General features: G+C 41.6%; 1 protein-coding gene across 1 annotated transcript in view; it reads left to right on the top strand.

Annotated features, from left to right (window-relative positions):
- IQSEC2 (IQ motif and Sec7 domain ArfGEF 2) overlaps positions 1 to 9,380 on the top strand; it is a 151,871-nt gene that overhangs the window by 86,414 nt on the left and 56,077 nt on the right.

Here is a 9,380-nt window from a genome sequence, read left to right as displayed (position 1 = left end):
GGACCCATTAAGCCCTTATCAGTTTGCTATGCCAAAGAATTCTCTTCTGACTGCAAATCACGCTGTGCAACTGGAAATCATCAAGTGCTCAGTAGAGCTTTGGTGCTTTCTGTAGTTATCTTAGCAGTAGTCTAAGGAGGTGTCAGGGAGAGGCTAAGGCACTATATCAGAAAAAGACAGATCTAAGCTGGTGTGAAATATTTATTGCAGTATCTTGTTCAAATATGATGGCTCTTCTATTTTGTTTGTTGGCTGGATCTCACTCATGCTGTATAGATATAATTAGCTGTTTGCAGTCTGACAGTCTCCAGCTTTTACACCCTGGGACTTCTTTTTTATGGGATGCCAATTCAGTCCTTAGCTTCTTTCTAATTGTGGCATAGCAACAGCTTTTGAGAATGAGACTCATTAAGAAGGCAGGAATTCTGTGAATGTCCACATCACGCTTTATTTGGATAAGCAGTTTTGGGGTCAAATGAGCCTAAGGAAACCTCATCCCAACTAGTTTGGGGCTGAGATTATTTGGGGCCACCAAGCCTGGAGTTAACTCAGTTGGAGCTTGAGCTGGCTGTCCCAACCTTCCCTAAGCGCATACTCTTTACATATCTGGACATGCATCCGCTCATCATCGCCAATCAACACAGCAATAGGATCATGTTGGCTGCAGAGAACAAGAGATAGGATCCAAGACATCTGGAGAATACAGGTTGGGAAAGGCTACTTTAGATCATTATCTGTTTGACTGTATTGCCTTCATAATTTGTATCATCGTGGATTTGAGATGGAAGCACCAAGGAAAGAGAATTGTAGACTTGTGCTGAAGAACCAGTTACGAGCTCAGCCTCAGGACTGGCAGGCTCTCATGCCAAAAATTGGCATGTCCATGAGCTTTGTGCAGCAGAGGCCAGCCAGGCAAAAGCAGCCATACATGAGCAGGACAGAGCTGGTTTACCTGGCACCTCTGGCATGTTTCTGTGTTATTTTCCTTCCCCAGCATTTGAATTCTGAAACATGTCTCACCCTAGGAAGGAATATGTGTGATGGGAGAGGAGATAAACAGCCAATAGCCTCATTTGCAAGGTAATACAGGTAGTCCTCATTAAGTCCTCCTTAACAATCATTTGTTTAGTGACTGTTTGAAGTTACAACAGTGCTGAACTAAGGGACTTACAACTGGTCCTCGCACTTACAACCGTTGCAGCATTCCACGCAGTCATGTGATCATGATCCAGGCACTTGGCAACCAGCTTGCATTTACGACAGTTGCTGCATCCTGGGGTCACATGATTGCCATTTGCAACCTTCCCAACTGGCTTCTGGCAAGCAAAATCAATGGGGAGCTGCGTGATTTGCTTAACAACCACGTGATTCACTTAACGGTTGCAGTGATTTGCTTAATGACCGCTGCTAAAAAGGTCGTAAAATCAGGCATGACTTGCTTAGCAACTGCCCTGCTTAACAATGAATTTTCTGGTCCCTCTTGTGGTCGTTAAGCAAGGACTACCTGTAACCTGAAGCACATGCTTACCTGTTATTTTTCCCTCTGCTGACCTACCTTAAACGTTTAGATAAGCACATTGTAATGCTTCACAGTGACATTATCAGGCTTTTTTCCAAATAAGTCGAAGGCTTCGGAACGCAGGCTTGTTTTGTAGCCTTTGCTGGGATCAAAGAAACAGTAAGGGGAGGCAGGCTGCTCAATGTAATACTTTCTGGAAGAAAGTAAAGGAAACTAGGGGGTGTGGCAAGAATCATGGTTTACTTTCCTAGCAACTCCCAGACATTTTTAGCACCCACCCCACACACATGCGAAAACTGTTCCCTGGAGCTGCAGCTAAGCAACCTTCCCTTTTTGCTGGGCCCAGTTCCAGTGGAGATCCTTACCCTGATTCCAGCAATATTGCATTTTCACTGTTGCTTGGGTTGGCTTTAGTCATGACTGATTAATTAAATACACTCTCCCCAGTCCTGTAAGGCAGTGTTTTTCAACGCTGACTGGGGAACTCTGGGAGTGGAAGTCCACACATCTTAAAGTTGCTGAGACTGAGAAACCCTGCTCTAAGGGAAGACGGTGGCTTCTTTTCAGATCCAGTTGCTTATTTTCTCCTCCTAGGATGATTATTAACATTCAGTAATGGCCATGGATTAGAAATCAACAATAAAATCCAGTGAAATGAGATGTAAATTTAACATTGGTAACAGGAATCAAAGAATCAGTGAAATGCACTGGAACTAACGAGCCTTTTGGGCTGCAGTAAGTGACCAGACACATCCATGCTTAGACCCAGCACTTTCTTTCAGCAATCATAACTGAGCAAAATCAGGTAAACTTCCAGGAAATTTCTGTAGACCCATCTGCCAATACAAAAAAGGTGTTCTCTTCTGCAGGCCAGCCCAGGCAGGCAGTTAAGAGAGGAGGTATGAATCAGAATGCCAAGGATAATGGACGGGGCAACCCAGCGAGGCACACGAAGCTGTTTCAAGTGCTCTGTCTGAGGATGGGCTGGAACTGAATGTTCCTGAACTTCCCCTCCAGGACTATTGATGGTAAGACACAGAGGTCCTCCTAGGATGAGCAGATGCCGTTACAGTTTTACAGAGATGTAGGAAAGAGCACTTGCACAGAGGTTACTTGCCAGGAAAAACTCCTGAAATTCTATAGAATTTTGAAAAATAGGCATATGCTAACATTGCTGATTTTTTTTTCTTTACATTTTATTCCTCCATTAAACAGTATAGTAGGTTTACATATGCATATATATTAATTTACACATTAATTAATAGGCTGCCTCCCCTCTTTTTTTTTTTTTGTAGAGTGGGGTAAGCATGCAGCTGAAGACCTTCTGGTGAATAGTAGATTGGGGCGGGGGGGGAGATTTCCAGTAGCTCTAATGACTGCATCATAGCCAGAAATTCAGCTGCAGTTTTCTGCATCACTACATCATAAAGCCTAGCAAAACTGCACCCACTGATGGCACTGAGTCTCTGCTGAAAGATTAAAAAGGGAAGAAGGCACAGTCTCAGAATAAGGACTTAGGCTCCCTTACTTTCATTTGGCATCTTAATTCTCTGGAAACAGTATATAATTCTAATCTAGTCATCTTCAGATTTGCTTAGGCCTGGGTCTCCAAACTAAGGCTAGGTTTAATATACTTATTCAGTTACGCTTTCGGTGTATATTATGTTATCGACATATACTTCTACAGTATTCTTAACAGCAGATGGCAGCAGAATCTGAGTTCTACTCATTCCCATTTGGAATAGCCATTAACCTGGGGCCAGTTTAGGAATTGTACATTCAATAGAGAGACAGAGGGGCACATATGAACGCTATGGGAAAATCGTACTACTTCCCCCACCCTCCATTATAGAGATGGTGGGAAGCTGGGATGGGTTGCAACTGGAATTTGGACTTGTAACCTCTGGACAGTGAATTGCTTTTGAGAACACCGAGGCAGAATTTTTACTTTCTATTCTATTAAAGAACTCCTCCAGTTTTCCTCTGAATAAATTCCAGTTTTGCTCCTTAGTGATAAACCAATATAACCGAAGCTAAAGGTCACATAATTTTAAAAAAACGGGAGAGGGGATTTTAGCATGTGCACCATTTGTTAAAGTTTTCATTATGAGCTCAGCCTATTAAAAATTATTCCTTCTGTACAAACCAAAACCTTAAAAAAGTGCCTTTGTTCTTTTATTCTGTCCTTCTGTAACCACTTTCCTTCTTCCTGTGATCCCTGTTCAAATTTCTAAATAAATCAGAAATGAGATATTGTAGTGTGGTAGAACTTCTCCATGAGTAGTAAGTGCTCAGGGCAATTATGTCAGTAATGAATAACACTTAGCTTCAAGGCCATGAAGCAGAGGCCAAAGTGTTTGTAACTTGAAAGGAGGAAGAAGGGATAGTGAGTTTAAACTCTGGTGGGTAAACTGCACTCTCACACTGACAGAGGGCAATCAACATTTTAACGTGGCTTCAATCAACTGGCAATAAAGATTTGTTATCTAGCTGCACTATAAGGGTGTATCTGAAATTTTTCTGCCAAATTCCAAGCTAGCAACCAAATTAAGCCATGTTTGGGGTTGGAGATTTATAGCGGAGTCCTGGTCCTGGAAGCCTGATGTTACCATTGTGACTGTGGGTAATAGTGTGAGCGCCCCTTGTAGAACCAAATCAGATTTCTATGTTCCACGTTTGTACAATGCATTTGCTCTTCATTTTTATACATGAGTGTCCACATGGAAGGTTTTATGGGATTAAAATTAGCCACAATGTCCCATAGCTTTACTGAAGGCCAAATTAGGACCCTCAAGATCTAATCAGCATATTCAAAAACAGGAAGAGAAGGTGGAGGACAGGAAACAATGTCTAGATTTACAGATTGTATGATTTGTTGATCTATGGTTGCTGAATAAACCATCAGTTAGTTCATAAATTTGATTGATTGATTGATTGATTGATTGATTCAAGTGATTTGTATAGTTGCCCAACTTGTGAACTGCAACTCTGAGCAACTAAAAGCACAGAACAAAGATAACCCCAAAATATTAAAAAAAACACAAAAACTCAATACAGTATAACTGAGAGCAAATTTCAAACAAGTCCACATTCCCAACACAGTTACAAGAAGGACTTACCCAACACAGTGGCCCAGTGCCCGGGAGAGAGGGGCAAGGATTTCAAGGCCTATGGAAGCCCAACAGAAGGCCTGCAAATAGTAGTGCATCTATCATACCCTTAAATGCAATTTGCAGTGCCTCAGAATAAAATAAAATACAGTAATAAAATGACAGAAATCTCATGAAATCAACCAAATGTTAAAAGGTTTCAGCATTCTTACTTGAGAACTTGTGAGAACATCAACATCTCAAGTGCAAATACTGACAGTTCACAAGTCGTCGTGTGAGAATGCTGAGGATTTGTGATATTGAATACATCAATATTCAAAATATGTCATTTTACCATTTTGATAGCAATTATGCTTTTTAACTACTGTCTGAAGTACTTGATTTTAAATCTTTTTGGTAAAAATCTTTGCTATCATTTGTTTGCTTATTTTGACTTCAGAAGGCATCTGAAATCTCCTCAGCTGTTGTTTCCCAGATAGGAAATATTGTTGTATGACAGTTCTGTTAAAATGTCAACTGTCAAATATTTAATACTGAAATAAAATTACACAGGCACTCAGATCCAGTCAATATTTTTTTTCTTCCTAGTGTTTTTCCCACATGGGCAGGGTCCACTTTTTTTTGGATCAGCTGGATGTTAGAGTCATATATTTAGAGAGAAATTGGCAGATGCTTTGAGACTATCCAGTGAAATTTTCAACATCATAATTCACAAATGAGAATTTTGGGGAGAATGTTTGGAACAAATTAATTTCGCATGTACTAATTGTCATTCTTAACTAAAGAGAAGCAATGTTTTTTCCCACAATGGCAGATTTGCCTTCTCCATACAATTACCAAGATTTTCTTGCTGATCATACTGCCTGACATTTAGTGGGCATTACACGCATGGCAAGTTCTGATGTGGTATGCCTAGTGTGACTATCACAGTACTAATGAGAAGATACAGTATCTTGCTTGAAGGCCAGATGCCGTGCGTTGTCCCTGATAGTAGCAGCCACATTGGTTACACATGTATTAACCGCATTCAGATAGGTGGCAGGGCTCTCTGACAGCGTGTTCACATTTATGCTTGGCCCTAATCACAGGTAGGCTGTTTACCTTTCAGTGATGAAGCAGATGATCATGATGCCCCTGGCAGCCACCACAGCATCCTGGTTACCCTCCATTTTAGCTCGTATCCTATCACTCTTGTGGTTGGGTAGCTATCAAACATTTCCTGCGTACACATTTCTACATGTACAGAGACAATATTATACTATAGGGCCCTTCATTGTTTGTTCCTATGTTATCCTCTAAGGGTCTGCAAAGCTTGAAGAAAGATATGGGAACAGCAGAGATGCTCTGTTTGGAACAGCCCTATAGTATGGCTGATCCAATTGCACAGGGCTACGAGATCTGGGTTGCAAAAATCAGGACAACCAGTAGATGGGAGCAAAGAGATGCCCTGACTCTTTGGCCATCCAGGGTTTTGTGGTAGCACATCTGGTAGCTCTTATCTATATTTATTTATTATTTCTATCCTGCTTTTCTTCTGGGAACTCAAGGCAGTATCTACCTAGCACACTCTCCTCCCATTTTTCCACACAGCAGCAGTCATGTGAGGCAAGGTGGGCTGAGTGAATGTGACTGGCCTGATCATACCCAGCGAGCTTCTGTAGCTGACGGGGGACTTGAAGGTGGGTCTCCCCAGTCCTAGTTCAACACTCAAACCACTGCACCACCCTGGCTGTTGTACATCACTGTTTCTGGAGGCTGGAAGGCAAAGTTAACCAGAGGTTAATATACATCCCCATTAGTACTTGGATGGCATGCTATGTGGTTTAGGTAGGTAAACTTACTATAAGGCACAGTTACAAACTGTAGTTATGATAATCCCCTAAAGCTGCAATTTGATGTATGTTCTGGGCTCAGAAGTTACCCTAGATCTAATCACTGCATTATGACTTACCATAACATTGAAACAGGTGCATGGGAGATAGGCATGAATAGCTCCTCACCCACCCCCACACGCTTGGTTATCACCATGTGACACTCTTCCTCCAGTTTAATTCTGAGTCTAGAAATGTGCCTAAGGTTGGACAGTGGAGTTAGAAACTGGGGATACTGGAGAGCTGAGTTCTCTGCCAATTTAAAAACAAAACAAAACACAGTAATACCCTTCTGTTCTATATGAGAATAGGGAAGTTTGCTATGCATACAGATAGACATAGTCCCAGGGATTGTATGAAGAACTGAACTGAAATTCAGGCTGGAGGAAATTCCCCGCTGGAGTCCCATTTTCTTACATTGTTGCCAATAGTTAAGCATGACCAGATAGAAGGATCCAGGCCCACCTGCATTTTGATCCGCTGCCCAGTGGTTCTTTATGGAAAGATCCCTACTGATAGGGGAAATCAGCTTAGCTATTGCTAGGGCAACCCAGCTGTGCCACCGGAGGACAGGCATGCATGTTTCTGTAGGTATTTTTGGATCGTGTCTGCGCACCTTTTTCCTGTTCTGCCAAGGGTGGGTGGAAGCAGTTTGTGGGATGTTACCTTGGGCACAGGAGGATATCAGCGTATGCTTCAGATGTCTGTGTGCACAAAGGCAAAGTGAAGGTGAAACTGTAGTTCCAGGCTTGCCCGCCCACATGCCCAGTCACGGCCAGTACAGATGTACAGCACAATCATACATCTCTTGAAGGATGTTTCTCCCCGGCTATTTAAGTTTGGATTCAGAAATGCCCACCTTGCAGCAGCTGCAAACAGTTCTGCAGAAGTAGCATTGTTTTTGGTTGAATACTTGAAAGTAACAATTATAAAAGAAGCATCAGACCCTGGCTCTGTATTTTGCTGCGAAAACCAGGAATGCCACTTACGACTATAGTGAGGCGCAGACATTTGGCACTCGGGAATCTCACATCCAAATGTTAATAGTCCTGTGAGAAGCTTTCCTCCTCCCCCTCAATACCACCATATACAAAGATGTTTTGCCATATGCAGATCTGTGCACAGTTTCATTATTATTTATTTATTACTTATATGGCTGCCCATCTCTTGGCAGCGACTCTCATAAGATGGAAACTCAGTAAAACAAATAATAATTTATTAAACTTTTATGCCACCCGATTCTCAATTACTCTGGGTGGCTTAATAATACTAATACTAATACTAATATGCAGATTGCATATGTTCAAATCATGATTTACAAGCCACTATAGGTGGGTTTACACATCATATTGTCAAATTCAAATAAACCACATTTCAGTTTAGCATGAGCTGTGAACCCAGCCAGCAATATCGGCCTTGGCAGTTTAAGCCATCAACAGGTTTTAGATTTGAACTCAGAAGGCAATAGTCAGTGCAAATGTTAAAAATACTCTTGAATTACCTGGGAATTACCATATATTAATACTGAGATTTAGTTTTGAGGTGCTTGCTTTTGCTGTAAATATTTTAGCAATAATTGGCTCATATTTGGGTAGGTTGGATGTCAGATGTATTACCCATAAATCACCGGGAGATTCAAGAACAGCTTATATAGATCTCCCATGAGGTTTTTTATCTCAGAAATGGAGGGCCAGATCCATGTAGCTTTAGCAGCAGGGACTGAATTCCTAATTTACAAATGGTGATTATTATGACTTGCTGTATGGAGCAATCATTACAGAGGATGGGACTTGAAGTCCATCCTAGCCTGACTCTATTCACAAGACTATGCTGGATTTTATTCTTAGGCCCATCTAGATCAATCTAACCTAACCCATTACCTTCCACTTTTGCTGGACTACTGTATAACTCCCAATTACCACTTGGTAGATCGATTTATACTACATTATGTAGTTTGGTAAGGATACTGAAATGTCTAATTAGAGATCATTAACAACCTTCCTCTGTGAAGCTAGTTTTAAGCTAAATGTATTCTCTGTGTCCAACTTTGTTGAGTGCCTGTCAATCAGTTGATTTCTTTCCCAGAAAAAAATACAGTATTTTTAGAAGCAGATAAAATGTTTTCATGAATATGCTTTGAGTCTATACCTCAGCCACGTGCTTCCTAAAATAAGTTCATAGGGATAATGTTTCTTATACCAATTATTTTCTGCTCCAAAGAGCTAGCACCTTTGTGACATATGACGATATGGAAATGTTCTAGCCCCCACTGCCATCTCAGACTTATTTGCATGTTTAGCAAGGAGAACAGTTCACCGTAAGAAAAAGGGGGAGAGAAAGAAAATCTAGTGTAGTTCAAATCCAGGCAGCTGGGAACTGTAGAGAAAAGCTATGCCTGTTGTCATTGTTTGTCACCAGGAGTTGTGCTCAAGCCACTTAGTGCTCGTGGGAATCCTGTGCTGTTTCTTACTGGGCCCAACAGGCTAGCTGGGCTGGTGTGTGGGGCATGGCAAAGCAGCACCCTGTTCCCGTGCTGTATCGCCCTCAACTGTCAGTAACACTGGCAAGAATACAGAACCTCATTGGCTGTTCCAGGCACTTCATGTATGTGATCTCAGTCTTCTTTGGGCAGCTGTTTAGTAGCCTATATCACAATCTTGTTACTGCAGAGAGCAAGCAGAGGTTAGGTGAGAGCCACCTTGTGAGTTTCTAGCCAAGGCAAAGTTTGTCTCAGGAAGTAGAGCCAAATTAGACTTGCTGACAGCAGATCTGTATGTTTAAGCATGATTCTCTCAGACACAGAGAAAGTGTCAGGATTGTCTGTTTTTTAGCAGCAAAAGGCAGGTATAGGATAGCAGGACTTACCCCTACAGCTTACCC

The sequence above is a fragment of the Python bivittatus genome, unplaced genomic scaffold (assembly GCF_059951505.1).
Source record: "Python bivittatus isolate LINGU-HERP-01145 unplaced genomic scaffold, Pbiv_v1 ctg000220_np1212, whole genome shotgun sequence".
Lineage (NCBI taxonomy): Eukaryota > Metazoa > Chordata > Lepidosauria > Squamata > Pythonidae > Python > Python bivittatus.
The sequence above is the reverse complement of the archived record's forward strand: the minus strand, read 5'-3'. Positions and strand labels throughout refer to the sequence as shown.